Raw genomic sequence first — 16,179 nt, 5'->3', positions numbered from 1 at the left:
ATAAATGAGGATGATGTGTGGCATGAACCATCAAGCAGTGTTAAATTTAGCTGGGCACTAGAATCTTTCTTTACACCAATTGCAGCCTACAGAAATAGAGAAATGATTGATAAATTGATCGGGCAAATGGATCCATTGGCTAGAATAACAAAAAAGGGGTTTCGGGATCTCAATATACAATTACAAGCTACGACTAAAATGACCTTGCAGAATAGAATGGCACTCGACATAATGTTATTAAAAGAAAATGGCGTCTGTGGATATTTGAAAGACAGAATCGATCACTGCTGCATCCATATTCCAGACGTAACTTCAGAGGCTGAGAAAGACATTTCCAAGCTGACCCAAACACAAGTGGAGCTGCAAAAGGAAAAACAAGATGCAGAACAGAGCTGGATAGGAGCTCTGTTGAATAAATTCGATTTAAGTTTGGGAGGATGGGTACATTCACTACTAGAAAGTGTAGTTGTACTTGCAATTGTCATTGTTCTTCATTGGTTGTTGTATGTAGGTATTAAGCGCATAATTAGTCAAACAAATGCTAGGAATAATCGCATTTTCAGTATCCTGAGTAGGAATTATGCTAATCCTATATTTGATAACCCTCCAGCTTATGAAGAAGCACGACTGGAACTATCACACCTGAAGAGAATTACCAATGAATAATCGAAGAAATTGATTGAGGTGAAAATGCATTGTCTAAGAATAGAAAAGCATTTTCAAAGGGGGGAAATGTTAGTAACAGAACCAGTTTTACAAAATGTTCCTGGAAGGATGAATCAGTTTTGTAAACTGTCCCTGAGAGGATGTTCAAGCATATCGTGTTCGAGTACACTCCTATCTTAACAACCTAGCTTTTATCTTAGCCTAAATACGTATAGAGTGAGGACACTGCACATGATCAAAATAGTTCCAAGATGTAGCAATTGATGTTGTAATCAATATTGAGTAACCGTTACGTATCTTAATGAATATATGAATATGTATGTCAATGGACTGTATAAATACTGTGTAACTTAAACTGACCAGCGAAGCCGCTTTGGGTGCGAACCCCTGGTTTCCCAGCGCTGAAATAAAGCACCGCATATAACTACGCCCGTGGTTATGTGTCCTGATTGCTAACATCCTCACTATTGCAAAGACCTTGAGGTGCTGGAGTGAGTGCAGAGGAGGGGGACAAGGCTGTTGAGGGTCTGGAGCACAAGACTTCTAAGGAGCAGCTGAGGGACAAGGGGTGTTTAGCCTGGAGAAAAGGAGACTGAGGGGAGACCTTCTCGCTCTCTACAACTGTCTGAAAAGAGGTTGTAGCATGGAGGGTGTTGCTCTTCTCCTGAGTAGCAACTGATAGGATGACAGTAAACGGCCTCAGCTTGTGCCAGAAAATGTGCAGAATTGATATTAGGAAACATTTCCTCATGGAAAAGTTTGTGAAGCAGTGGAACAGGCTGCCCAGGGAAGTGGTTGAGTCACCACTCCTGGAGGTGTCTAAAAGATGTATAGATGAAGCTTTAGGGACATGGTTTAGTTCTAGAGTTAGGTTATGGTTGGACTCCATGATCTCAATGGTCTCTTCCAACTCACATGATTCTATGATTCTATGATCCTGTGATTCTATGCTTGAAGGGTCATTTCCCAGGTGGTGGAGCTTTCCTTGGAGGAAGGAATCATTGAATCATAGAGAGTGTTGCCATGGAGCTTGAAAGGCCGTCTAGTCCAACCCCCTGAAAGGCCGTCTAGTCCAACCCCCTGCAATGAGCAGGGACGTCTTCACCAGCTCAGGTTGCTCAGAGTCCCATCCAGCCTGGCCTGGGATGTCTCCAGGGATGGGGCATCCACCACCTCTCTGGGCAATCGGTGCTGTTATTTCATCTTCCCCATTGTAAAAAATGTCTTCCTCATGTCTGGCCTTTAAGTCTGCCCTTCTAGTTCAAAACCATGACCCCTTGTCCTATCACAACATGTCCTGCTCAGAAGTCTCTCCCCATCATTCTTATTGTCTTCTTTTAAGTACACAAAGGCGGCAATAAGGTCCCCCCGGAGCCTTCTCTTCTCCAGGCTGAACTGCACCAACTCTCCCAGCCTGTCCTCCCAGCAGAGCTGTTCCAGCCCTCAGATCATCTCGGTCACCCTGCTCTGGCCCCTCTCCAACACATCCATGTCTTTCCTGGGATTCACATGGGTCCACTTCTCGTGCTTATCCTGGCCCTTCTTGATGGCATCTGTCCCTCAGGCATATCAGGAACACTGCTCAGTTTGGTGGCATCCACAAACTTGCTGAGGCTGCACTTGATCCCACTGTGTCATTGATGAAGATATTAAACAGTACTGATCCCAGTATGGACCCCTGAGGGACACCACTTGTCACCAGTGGCCATCCAGACATTGTGCCATTGACCACCACTCTCTGGGTGCGACCATTGAGCCAGTTCCTCACCCACTAAACAGTCCAGCCATCAAATCCATACCTCTCCAAATTAAAGAGAAGGATATTATGAGAGACCATGTCAAAGGCTTTACAGAAGTCCAGATAGATGACATCCATAGCCCTTCCTTTGTCCACTGATGTAGTTACTCCATCGTAGAAGGCCACTAGGTTAGTTAGGTAGGACTTGCCCTTGGTTAAAGCTGTGCTGGCTGTCTCAAATCACCTCCTGTCCTCCTTGTGCCTTAGCACAGCTTCTAGGAGGATCTGAGCCATGATCTTCCAGGCACAGGTAAGAGGCTGACAGGTCAGTAGTTTTCAGGATCCTCCTTTCTACAGCAGAGCAGAGAAACACTGCCACACAGTTCTAGATTAGAAGGTGGAGACTGGACATGAGGAGGAAGAAATGTCACTCAAAGGGCAGTGCTGTGGTACGAGAAATCATCCAGAAGGAGCAGGAGATCAGTCCATGTACTTGTGTTTCCAGGAACAGAGCATGAGAGTGGAGACACATCAGTCAATGTATGGAAATACCAGGGTGAGAGCAAGGGGAGGAAGTGAGATGGGTGTCTACAGCCTGCAGGGAAACAGCAGCAGCTGAGGGACAGTGTGGGACAACCTGTGGTGGAGATGGCAAAGGGCACTGGCAGGGCTGGATGTCACCAGGAGAACCCAAGTCTTTGTCCCCTTGGCTATGGCCATGGCCTCTGCCACCAAGGCCTGTGAGGAGACGTGTTGTCCTCAGGCACTGGGGCACCTCATGGCCTCCTGCACACCCCCATTAAGGCTGGGAACTGTCACCCCATTGTCCTCCACTCACACCACACAGCCCACATCCCCTGCCCCAGGAAGAGCCCTGAGCAATGTGTGAGGGACAGGATCTGCCTTCCCAGGGGCTGGGGGTCAGGCCTTGGCCTCTCTGCTTCATCCGACTAACCCAGGGTTTTCTCAGCACCTCAGCTGCCTGCACGTTTCCCTTTGTTTATCTGCCATCATGGCCTCCAGTTCTCTGCTCTAGCGAGTCCCTGGGGAGGCTCTGCTAGTACTTGCCCTCAATGGAACTCATTAATACTTCAAGGCACTTAGTGCTTTTTTCTCCTGGCTTTGACTTCTGGAAAGGTTTGTGCAGTCTCCTCTCAGCACCTGAGCAATGTTCAAGGACTCAGCACCAAATGCACCATGGGGCTCATTACACTCAAGAAAGCTCTAGCAAACCATGTCTCTTCTTGTAATTTCCTTCCAATCTTATATGGTTAATTAGAGAGTTTTCTTTGTGTAATTATGGAGAAAGATTTAAAAAAGCTTCTGATAAAAAAGTCTTTCTATTGTAAAGGGTGTATCTTAATCCTTTTCAGTTTGGCGAAGATGTGATTGCAGCATTGTCTGATGTTGATCCAGGGTCTCTCTAAGGAGGTCTGGACTGGCTGGAGAAGCTGCCCCTTGAGGTCTCACACCGTGTGGACAACCTTGCTCCTCACCTCCCAACCCCATCGTTTCTCTCATTGGCCCCTGGGCCTTGCATCCCTTTTCCTCACCCCAGACTTCACTGCATCTGCAGCTGGATGTGCCAGCTCCTTTGCACCAGCTCCCACCTGCTCTCCTTGCAGACCCAAGTGCTCACAGCAAAGAGGGACTTTGCTTTACCCTTGAACAAACAAAATACAACTGGTGAGAGTCATGATTAAAAGAAAACAGGCTCCTCAACTGAATGCCAAGGACAAGCTGCCACCACTGAGGTTCACCTTCTCCAAGGCAGAACCATGCAAGAAATGTTTTAGACAGAAAGGAAATTATAAAATAAACACAATAAAAGAGTTGGCTAAAGACAGAATAGACAGACTACTGAAAGACAAGGAAGCTTTTAACTCCTTGAAGCTGAAAGCAGCAACTGGGTTGTTGACAAGTGTGTGAGTGATCAAACAGTAAGAGGAAGGGAAACCCAGAGAGCAATGGCAAGTGTTGTGTGCAGATCAGCTGCTGGAAATGGGACTGCAGACATGGTCAGTTTAGTCAGGGCAGGAGGAAACACCTGGAGGATGAGGGAGATGAGATGCACAGATAACAGAGAGAGTGCTGAGAAGGCAAATCTAGTGCAGGATCAGGAGTTCTCCTCTCGCTCTTAATGCACATCCTGAAAAGTCTCATTTTGATCTAATGGGAAAACACTGATATTTAGATTATTCAAAACAAAGAATAGAGAAATAAAACACCAATAACATTTGATTCTTAAAGTTGCAGGAAGACACCGTCTTCACGTTAAATCTTTCATTTGGTTTCCTTTTCCCTCCATTTAAAAAAACAAATGTTCTCAAGATTTCTATCCTAGCAAAGCCTACAGCATTAAGAAAGATAATTGATCTGTTAATTGAACCGTTCGCTTTTTAGAATGCCATGTTGACAGTGATCTCATCAGATCTGTGTTTTCTGTCTATGTGATCATAAGGAAAAAAATATTTACGTGTTGGTAAGTGTATAGTAAAATATATAATTGTATCCAGTTACTCAGCAAAATACATTTCCTACCAGCACTCTGAATGGAAGAATCTTTCTTCTGAGAAATTGCTGCCTCCTGAGAATCTGTGACTTGAGACAGGAATCTGAAGGAGAACAAGCAGCAGTGGATGGGGATCAAGTCGGGGTCACTGGAACTAACACAATCCTCTCCAGTCTATGGGACAGCAGGGGCAGCATCCCAGGAGCTGGGACAGCAGGACCATGTCACAGTGAGGCCACTCTCCACCATCTGTGAAAGCTCATGGAGACTGGGGGGACTCCCTGACCACTGACAGCTCTCACACAGTGTGTGCACTGTTCAAAATGGCCAATGGGTGAGCAGGGGAACTAAGGGCTGTGCCCGAGAGCATGGCCACTGGGACCCCATTTCTGGGTGTCTGGAAGAGAAGGTGACGGGGTTTGCCCAGGGCAGGTTGTGTCTGTCCATCCTCTTTGCTTTCTGTGAGGAAAGGACAGGGTGGTGGATGTGGGGAGGACACTGATGGTCTGTTACCTGGAAGTCAGCAAGGCATTCAGCGTCATCCCCCACAATATTCTTGTGTCCAAGGTAGGATATTATGGTCTGTGTCAGTGTGCGAGTAGATGGGTAAAAAACAATCTGTATGGTTGGGCTTGGAAAGGTGCTGTAGAAAGGGAGAAACTTTCCAGTCATGAGGACAGTCCAGCACTGGAAGCTGTTTCCCAGGAGTGCGCACCCACTCTGTCCCAGAAAGTGACCAAGATGTGTTTGGATCAAGCCCTGAGCTATCTGGTCTGACCCTGCTGTGAGCAGGAGGTTGGTCAAGACACCTCCTGAGGTTTCATCCAGCCTGAATGACCCTGTCCTTTCACCCTGTTCATGTTTTCAATTCAGACAAAGCTCTCAGGTTCTCTCTGAGCACAGGAATAATTCACATGAGGTGCAGAGCTGCTTTACAAGTACCTCTAAACAGCTATGACAGCAACTTTGGCATCCCTTTTCTTTTGCCCCAATGCAGGGTCTTCTTTTTTTGGTGTGCTAATACACTTCCAGAAAGAACTGCTCATCTTGTTAACCCTTTCAGAGCAGGTTGTTCAACAAGTGTGACTATCCACGTACAGAGTCTGCACATCAGTCAGGCATCAAAGCCACCGTTACAGAAATGGAGATGAGGCTCTTGACCAGCTCCTTGAAGACAGGAATCAGCGTGACATGAGATGCTATTGAACACCTAAACTTGCAGAGCAGAGCATGTGAGTCCTGGTTGGGTATCCTGGCTTGTCTCCTGACCCATGTGGTGCTTCAGGCTGTGAAGAGAATCCAAACCAGCCATTGGACTGGGGTAGTTCCATTTTACACGTGTCACACAGGGCAGATGAGGGAGCTCAGAACTCCAGACTCTGCTGCACGGTTGGGACTGCAGAGACTGGAAATGCAGGTGACAGTGTGTGTCAGTGCACACACATAAAGATTCTGGCTTCCTTTGGGCCTTTGCACTGACCTGGGATCTGCTCCTTGGCCACCTTTGTCTCAAAAAGAAACTGTTCTCCTATGCCACCTCCACTGCACACCAGAATATAAAAAGGAGAAAAGTTATGAAAGAAGGATGATTTTGGGGTAATTCTGTACAAGAGTTGTAGTCGTTAAATGATTAAAAAAAAAGAGTGAGAGAAAAATCATTGTTCTAAGAGCTTCTATCAAGACATAACTACTGAGTTATAGGAGATGTTTTGAAAAGTAGGAATGACTGTAAGGAATGAAATTAAAGAGCTTTAGTTTATCATTCTCATCAGTGAGAATAAGGAGTTCCCTGTTACTGTTACTAGTGACAGCACCACTGTTCACAAACATCCTTCAGCCCATCTCCATTTTTCCTGGGCTCCAAAGCTCATCCTGCTCAGAGTTTGACAGGATTGCTGCAAACCCTGTGACCCAAATCTCTACAACTGTCTCTGCTCAACAGCCTTTTACCCCAGGAAGGGGAAAACTGCCAATGCAGGCACCAACCCAGTGCCCAACCTGCCTGGAGAGCCAGGACAGTTGTGCCACACAACAGCCGCCTCTGACAGAACCTGGAGGTGATGGGATTGAAATGGTTTCAACCCAAATTATAGAACCATAGCATCATAGAATCATTTACGCTGGAAAAGACCCTTAAGAACATGGAGTCCAACCGTACATCTAACACTCCCAAGTACACCACCAAATCATGTCCCAAAGTGCCACATCTCCTCGTCTTTTAAACAGCTCCAGCAATGGAAGCTCCAATCCTGAGCTGGCAGGACACCATTGGCTGCAGTTGGACATAAGATACTGGTCATGGCTGTGAGTTGAGCCCTCGCTGCAGAATGTCTCACACCCTCACTGAGGAGGGCAGGGGGCTGGGAGATGGGAGCACGTTTCAGTTTCCAGATCCCAGCACAGAGCCCAAAACATCCTGCCATTGGACTCTGGATCCCATTTCCTGAGATGCAAAGCTGGTGGCCTTTTGTGGATAATCATGTTAAAAGGCATGAATAATCCTTCAAGTGTTTGTGTAACTTGTCTAGGAATGTCAGTTTAAAATGCTTATATTTAAATATCTGTAAAATAGTACACTGCATTTGTGGTAGCCCCTCTGGAAATGACAATTAAATAGGCATTTGCACTATAAGGCTCCATACCCCACCCACAAGCACACATCTAAGTGGTTCAGATGAAGGGTGGTGTGGCAAACGTCACCCTTTGTGTCCCCCGGTGATGGACACTGCTCATGTGCCTCTGCAGAGAGTGGCAGGAGCTGGATCCCCTTCTCGGGACAGACTCCTTCCAGGAGAGACACAGACACAGGGGAACTCATCAGGGCTTTACGGCATTTCACTGGCCATCAGTTTTGACATATTGGGTGCTGTCCTGTGACTGCCCTTTCTGCACAAATCATCATAAAAAGACAACCATTTAGTAATACGTGGTCATAAAGGGCTGTTATGGTCAAGAAAGCGCACCATGAGCTATGGAGAGAGCGACAAGTTTATAATAAGCACCAGGAAGAACCAAGAAGCACTTGGCTGGAGTGATGGATATGGATTATAGAGGATTCAAGCAAGAGTGTGACTGGGACATTGAGGAGACTGGTGACCATTGCCAGGTGTATGAAAGGAGCTGGATGAATTTTGAGGAGCTCACAGGCATTTCCAATCCACAGAAAACCAGAGCCTTGCAGTTAAAGCAACAACACTTGACATAAATATCACGCCCAAAATACAAAACACTCACACTGACCACAGGAAAAGCCTTGAAAAACATTGGAGAAAAATCTACCAGGTCCCAGGGGTCAGGGCTCAGCCATTCTGGTGATGAACAAGCATCAAGGGCTCACATGGCATCAGAGCCACCTCCACATGGCCCTCACCACCTGGAACCAGTGTCTCCAAGTCTTTCCTTCACCAGCCTCCAGGGACAGGGACCTGCACTGGTTGTTTCCTTCACAGCTGTGTCAGTGATGGCCCTTCATGGGGTCCAAACACCCTCAGAAACTTGGGGTTTGCTCCTGCCTTTCACTTCATTAGAGGTTTGTTCATTCTCTCAGTATCTGCAGTTCAGGATCATGGCAGCAGAGGGCTCATTAATATCGAAAATGCTCTTACAAGCCAAGGCTCTGTGCAGCATTTTCCTAAAGGCTTCAAGTCTGGTGTGGATGTTTAGAGAGATTTTTGGAACAGTCAAACAGAGAGCATTTGCATAATAAATAGGAACAAAGCCAAATTTCTTCTATTTCATTCTCTGCTTGCCCTTCTCTCCCTTTCCAGAACAGGTGGTCTCAGCAGTGTGCTGTTCATACTGATCTGGAGCATCTCCTGATAAAGACTGAATATGTCAGAAAAGTGGGTGCCTAAATCACCATGTGAGTGAGGAGACAGGCCAGGACAGATCAAGAGGAGTCACACTCCTCTGGACCAAGAGGTGGATGTTCCTGGCAATCTCAGGTGCCATAGCACAGCGATACTTGTGTTCAGGAGCTGGTCAAGTGACCCATCTCCTGTTCTGTAACGGTGTCTGAGTTTGCTCAGGTCACCCCTGACTTGAGCCCCATCCACTGCTGGGTGTTCTCCAGACTCCTGCCTTCAGGAGCAAAGTCCCAGGAGACCTTGCTGGTGAAGATGGAGGCAAAGAAGCCATGAAGAAACTCAGTCCTGTCTGATGTTAGTCTTACGAAGTTCAGCAGCAGGCCCATGATCACCCTGTCTATTCTTCTACTGCAAGTGAAGCTCGGTCAGCTCATCTTGCTGCCCTCAGCCTCCCCTACAGGTATCAAGTACAGGGCAGCTTTGGCATATTCTCTGCATCCATGAACAAGGTTTCTAAATTCCTCCTTTGCAGCTTCCCCTGCTCCCACCTCCTGTGTGCTGCCTTTGTGCCCTGCAGCTCCATCGGTTCAGATCAGCAGCCTCATGAGATAAATGCTTCTTTACATGGAGCTTGGAGAGATCATTCCTGTGCTTGGAGCAGCCAGTCCTTTAAGGCTGATCAGATTTGCTGAGCTCCTTCACCCTTCACACCTACTTCCATGTCACCACTTTGCCCACTATCCCCCAGTATGTCCAAGCCTTCTCCTCTGGACCCACCAGCCTGTGCTCTGCTGCTGGCCTTCCTCACTCCCTCTGGTGCCTGGGACCCCACTGTGTCCTGGTCACAACAGCCAAGGTGGACGCTTATGTTCACATCCCTCACCAGCTCTTTCCTGTTTCCCAGTTACAGATTCAGGTCAGCATCAACCTTGTTGGCCCACCAGGCAGCCACATTAAGAAGTTGTCCCAAGATCTTCTGGAATGTTGGCACCTACAGCTTTGACTGGTCAATGAATGCCAGGGCAAGTACAGTTCCCCATAGGAACCTGCTCATTGACTGCAGAATTCCTCAGGTTCCTGATAGAAGATCTTTTCCATTCCTTCTCCATGATCAATTATTTTGTAACACTGAACATGTTGTCACCCTGTACTTGGTTTACATGTCAAAGTCTTGGAACTGGTGGTGAGTGTGGGTGTGCTACAGTTGTCACCTCTCTGAGAAGACAACAGGAGTTTGACCGATGTCAGTCAGAGCCGATTTCAGCTGCTCCAAGATGGACCCACTCCTTGCCAAATCTGAGCCACTCAGTGATGCCGGCAGCACCTCTGGGATATTGTATTTGAGAAAGGGTAAAAAACGCTGCACAACAGCAGGTGGGAGAGAGGAGGGAGGAGGTGGGAGAGAAAAGCTCTGCAGACACCAAGGTCATATCCCACAGGACCCAAGCAGGTCCCTCAGCAGCCAAATCCTGCTCTCCTGAAATCCTGCTCTTGGCCTTGTTCCCATCTCCCAGGAGCCTCAGCTCCACTTTCCCACCCCTGACTGTTCCATCCTGACCAACTCTTTCTGGTTTGTAAGTGTGAAGTCCCACAAGGCACCTCACCCCACCGACTCCTCAGTCACCCGTGTCAGGAAGATGTCGTCAATGAGCTCCAAACCCTTCTGGATGGCTGGTTCCTTGCAGATATTGGGATATCTCAGATCTGCCATGAGGACACGGCCCTGGAAACATGAGGCTTCTTTCATTTGTCTGAAGGAGGCCTCATCTAATTCCAATTTCTCATCAGTGAGTCTGTAGCTGATGTCCAGTCACCACAACACTGCCCATGTTGTTCTGCCCTCTCATGCTGACTCCTCAACCTTCAGCTGACATTGTCTGTCCCCAGGCAGAGCTCCACACATTCCTGCTGCTCTACCATATGAAGGGAAAATTCCCCTCAAAGTGCAGACATCTGGCATTATGAGTACTGGACGCCCAAGACTCCACAGTTTCTCTAGGAGACGGTATTTGTAGTGCCCTGTAACTTCTTATACTGTTATTTTGAGAGAGACACCCTAAGCAGGATAAGCCATCTGCATGGAAACATTAACAACTGAGCGAATGGAGCTTCTGTCCAGGGAGAGACGCAACTTTGAGGAAATCTGGAATTCACCCATCAGAAAGACATGAAGTTTCATAAGGGGAAGTGGCCAGTTCTGCATCAGGGTGGCACAATAACCCCATCCCTCAGGACAGAGCAGGACCAGACACACTGAGCAGTGACCCTGAGGAGAAGGGCCTGGGCACTCCAAGGTCCCCACCCCAGCCCGTGGTGCACGCTCACCATGAACAAGGCAGCTGCACACGGGGCTGCATGAGGAGGAGCATGGGGACCCAGACACCTGCAGTTCTCATCCCAGTCGGTTCAGCACTGGTGTGACCCACACACACGGGTGTGTGCCAGTGTGCGGCTTCCCAGTTTGGAGCAGCAGGGAGGAACTGGAGAGTGCAGGGCTGTGCCAAGGCAGGTTCAGCACCTTGTGCACATGGTGTGGGGTGCTGAGGGACCTGGGCTGCTTTGGCCCAGCAGCGCTGGGGAGGCTGCAGCAGTGCAGGAGTAGCCTGAGAGCATTTGAAGGGTGTTTTTGGAGATGGTGGAGGTTTCTGCATAGAGGGAAAGAGCATGAGAAAGAAATAATGGCCAAAGTGCAGCTGCAGAGGTCCAGGCTGGACATGAGCAGAAAGGAATGTGATGGAAGGGCAGTGCTGTGGGGGAGCAGGTCAGCAGAGGGAGTCTGCATCAGCCCAAGGCTTTGTGCTTCAAGGACCAGCTGGGGAGGATGGAGAGAGCTCAGCAAAGGAAGGAAGATGCTCAGACAGGAGCAAGGTGGGGCAGCAGGGGGGATGTCTCCAGCCTGCAGGGACAGAGGTGCAGGGGATGCCACAGCACAGGACAGGCTGTCGTGGAGATGATCACGGGATGGAAAGAGGCTGAAAGCCCCACCAGACATGAGCTCCTTCTCCCCTTGGCTGTGGCTGTTGTCTGCACCTCTGATGCCTGTGAGGAGACACCTTGTCCTTGCAGCACAGGGGCCTCATGGCCTCCTTGTCCCCAGCCAGGAACCTGGGAGGTGTGGGACCATAGTCCTGCCCTTGGCCTTGCACAGCCCCACATCACACTGTCCCAGGAAGGGCCCTGGGCAACGTGGGAGGGACAGGATCTGACTTCCCATGGTACAAGGTCAGGGCTTGGCTTTTGGTTAAAGGAACACAACCAGGTTTCCTCAGCATCAGAGCCACCTTTACTTTGCTTTTCATGACCTCCAGTTTTCTTCTCTAACCAAGTCTGGATATTGTTTCTCAGTAGGTTCCCTCAGTGGGACCCATTAACATTACAAGAAACTTTGGAGTTTGAATCTGACTTTGACTTCTTGAGAGGTTTCATCACCTTCCTCCAAGGTCTGAGGTCCATGGACTCAGCACCAAACCCACCAGAGGGGTCATTAAAGCACCTTGTGCTGCTCCTGTGCTGCTGAGCTGGGCTGGGCTCCTGGGACACAGGGAGCTCATGGCAGCGGCAGCGCTGCAGAGAGACAGCTCTGCCCAGGAGCAGCTCCTCTGCACACGCAGCAGGGCTGAGGGCTCTGCCTGGGGATCTCAGCAGACGAGCAAGGCAGAGAGAGATTAAAGGTGGTCAGGACTGGGAGGATGCTGAGAGCTCACTGGAGGAGAAACCTTTGCAGCCCTTGCCATGGTAAGTCTCTGGTGCAGGGCAGTGCAGCTGTAGCTCCTGGAGGCATCTCCTGAAACTGGCACAGGCACAGCTGGTGGGATCTGTAAGGATGGGGCTCTTGTCAGGCCATGTTGAACACTGTGAAGCCGGGTGAGCACCCAGGGGTGCCCAGGGCTGTCCTGCAGAGCAGGGTCCCTGCACCCCAGGGCTGTGCCGGGCAGGGACTCTGCCGCCTGCCAGGGTCAGCGCTCAGCCTGCCCGGGAGATCCCATGGCAGCAGCTGTGGGGGGAAGGAGCGACCCCCGGCAGGGCAGGCAGGGAGCTTGTGGGGTTGAAGGGGCTGTGTGGGTCAGGGCTGCTCAGAGCTCCAGATCCCCCCACAGACATGGCAGAGGGTCCTTCTGAACAAGGACATCGAGACAGCAACAGCTGCCAAGGAAGGAGTCTGTGCTTTCAGTTTTCCACTCTTGCTCGTCTGGGTGTGCAGTGCGAGATGGGGATTTATTTCTCTCTTTGGAGAAGACACTGAGACCCCAGTTCTCGTTAGGACTGGTCTGAGCTGCTCCTGAGCCCCTGCACACACAGAGCTGCCCCTGGGCAGTGCCAGGAGGTGTGAGCAGGACAGAGCTGAGCACACAGCGGGTGGGACGGGGTCTGTGACACTGACAGGGAGCAGACCAGGGACAGACACACAGCTGCAGGCAGCACAGACATGGGCAGGCAGAGGGAGCTGCTACCTGAAATGCTGGGGACATGTGCAGACACATTTCCCAGTGCAACCCCTGGTCTCCTCTCCTCCCCAGCAGACCCTCTGCCCCAAAGCCATGGGGTCCAGGTCACGAGTCTCCACCTCAGCAGCTGGACCTGCAGGTGAAGGGTTCCTGCAACGGGGTACACAAAAAAGGTGCTAAAAGTACTTGCTCTCCAGTGTCATTATGTGAGTGGCAGCAGCACAGCCGGGTCAGGAGAAGGTTCCACAGCATGCCCGTCTGCCTTTCTGTCCTTGCTTTATTTTCTGGTAGCACTGCAGTGTCCTTCCCTGTTTCTCCACCTGTCCCTGGTGCTCTTGCTCTCTGGGGGTGGGGTGGGAGTGTGGGTCAGTTTTTGTTCTGACACCAACACAAGGGTCTTGACCCAGAGGTGTGTTCATAGAAATTGGCTGTCGAAGCTACATTTTAAATTGTGATGAACTGTTATTCAAACTTAGTAGAAAGAGAGAATGAGCGGAAACATCCCTCCATTAGGGAGGGGGTTTTCCATGTGAAACAGCCTGTTTATTTTCCCCAGAGAAGTCACCCCTAATATGTAACTGTCTTTCCTCCATGCACAGGTCCTCATGCCCACAGGCAGCCAATGTCCAACAGCAGCTCCGTCACCCAGTTCCTCCTCTTGCCGTTCACAGACACACGGGAGCTGCAGCTCTTGCACTTCTGGCTCTTCCTGGGCATCTACCTGGCTGCCCTCCTGGGCAACGGCCCCATCATCACCACCATAGCCTGGGACCAGCACCTGCACACCCCCATGTACTTCTTCCTGCTCAACCTCGCCCTCCTCGACCTGGGCTCCATCTCCACCACTGTCCCCAAATCCATGGCCAATTCCCTCTGGGACACCAGGGTCATTTCATACTCAGGATGTGCTGCACAGCTCTTTTTTTTCTTTTTCTTTGCTACAGCAGAGTATTGTCTCCTCACAGTCATGTCGTACGACCGCTACGTTGCCATCTGCAAACCCCTGCACTACGGGACCCTCCTGGGCAGCAGAGCTTGTGTCCACATGGCAGCAGCTGCCTGGGCCACTGGGTTTCTCAATGCTCTGCTGCACACGGCCAATACATTTTCACTGCCCCTGTGCAAGGGCAATGCCCTGGGCCAGTTCTTCTGTGAAATCCCCCAGATCCTCAAGCTCTCCTGCTCAGACGCCTACGTCAGGGAACTTGGGCTTATTGTGGTTAGTCTTTGTTTAATATTTGGCTGTTTTGTGTTCATTGTGGTGTCCTATGTGCAGATCTGGAGGGCCGTGCTGAGGATCCCCTCTGAGCAGGGACGGCACAAAGCCTTTTCCACCTGCCTCCCTCACCTGGCCGTGGTCTCTCTGTTTGTCAGCACTGTCATGTTTGCCTACCTGAAGCCCCCCTCCATCTCCTCCCCATCCCTGGACCTGGTGGTGTCTGTTCTGTACTCAGTGGTGCCTCCAGCATTGAACCCCCTCATCTACAGCATGAGGAACCAGGAGCTCAAGGATGCCTTGAAGCAACTAATGGCTGGATTCTTTACAAAGGCATTAAACTTCCCATATTCTGTATATCACTCATGACATGACTCACTAAAGGTCCAACCTGTCTTTTTGTATTTTGTATTTTTGGATGATTGGAGTTGGGGGATGGCTTGTTTGGTTTTGCTTTTTTAACTATAATGATATTGCACACAAATAAATGTTACTGTTCATCCTGCTTTTACTTCTCTGTCCACCTTTATAGATCCAGTCAAAGACCTTGTAAATGAGAAGTCGTGCTCCCTGTGTATTTAAAGAAAATAAATGACCCTGCAGTGAATTGTTTGTCTGAGATCCTTCCTCTGCAACCTTTGTGAAGCTCAGCACGAGGTGTCTGTGTGCGAAGATGGAGGAAACAGTCCCAGCAGAGCAGCTCTGCCAGGCAGCACCAGCCTTGTTCTGCCCAGAGTCCTTCTCTTTCCACTCCCACACTCTCCTTCTCAGCCCTTGTGTTGCTGCAAGCCTGAGCGCTCCCAAGGCTTGGTCGCCGTCCTGCTGTGTGTCAGTCCTGTGACCAGGACAGGCGGTGGGCACTGCTGTGACAGAGCTGGCCTCACAACAGCATCTCCATCAGCAAGGGCATCTCCTTAGCACAGTGCCTGAAGGGTTAGGTCTTCTTCCAAAGTTCTTTGAAGAACATTCCTTAGTAACAGACTCTCAAGAGGCTCGTTGCTTTGCTTGTTTCTCTGTGGGCTCAGTGTGAGGAGATCATGGTCCCTGTGTGGCTTTCGAGGGACTTCAGGCTGGTTGCTCAGGTGTTGCTTGTTGGTGGCCAGCACCCACGCACAAGGTGAATAAGGCAGGGTCCCTCTGAGCAGCCTCCATGACCACCCAAGAGCTTGTGTGGGACGTGGTCAGTGGCAGTGACCACCACCAGCTGGGGCTGCCTCCCAGCCTGACCAGTATGGCCCCGCAGAGTCACCACAGCCCACTTGATCTACAGAGCAAAACCCCCAGCTCGGGGCTGTGGGCAGCGTGGGGACAGGGTGCAGGAATGGCAGCCAGGCCAGCGCAGGTGTGCTCTCCTTGGGCAAAGGCTCTGTGGGGAGACGGGACATCCCAGGAGAAGAGCAGGGCACTGTTTGTGTGCAGACATGGAAAGAGAAACCCTTTGCCTGTGGGTGACAACTTGGGTCAGGCTGCCCTGTCCCTGGATAGCCTGAGCGTAGCAGACAGATAGACACTGTCACTGAGCCCCATTTCCTCCATTTCATTCTACAGGGCCAGCCCAGATGGAGCTTCTCTGCTGAGGTGGGCTGGAAAGTGCCCCAGAGAGGGAAACACCAGTGCAAAATGAAGTGTGCAAGTGTGCAGGGTGGGGGCACCAAGCTGGGAGGAAGGGCTGACACACCAGCTGTGCTGGCATCCAGCGAGACCTGGACAGGTTGGAGGACTGAACAGAGGAGAACCTGAGGAAGTTCAACAAGGGATAGTGCAGGGTCCTTCACCTGGGGAGGAATAACCCCAGG

At 50.1% G+C, this 16,179-nt stretch overlaps 1 protein-coding gene and 1 pseudogene across 2 annotated transcripts in view; both read left to right on the top strand.

The window, feature by feature from the left end:
• Nucleotides 1-16,179, top strand: part of LOC309450358 (olfactory receptor 14A16-like) — a gene marked incomplete at its 3' end in the record, with an annotated part of 259,029 nt that overhangs the window by 103,107 nt on the left and 139,743 nt on the right. The window lies entirely within an intron of this gene.
• LOC309450365 (olfactory receptor 14A16-like) lies at nt 13,759-14,752 on the top strand (annotated as a pseudogene). Its single transcript has one exon. The product of its transcript is annotated as an olfactory receptor 14A16-like (transcript).

This window comes from Streptopelia decaocto (genome assembly GCF_964273445.1).
Source record: "Streptopelia decaocto genome assembly, chromosome: 26".
NCBI lineage: Eukaryota > Metazoa > Chordata > Aves > Columbiformes > Columbidae > Streptopelia > Streptopelia decaocto.
Note: the sequence above shows the minus strand (reverse complement) of the source record. Positions and strands in the feature narration are given on the sequence as shown.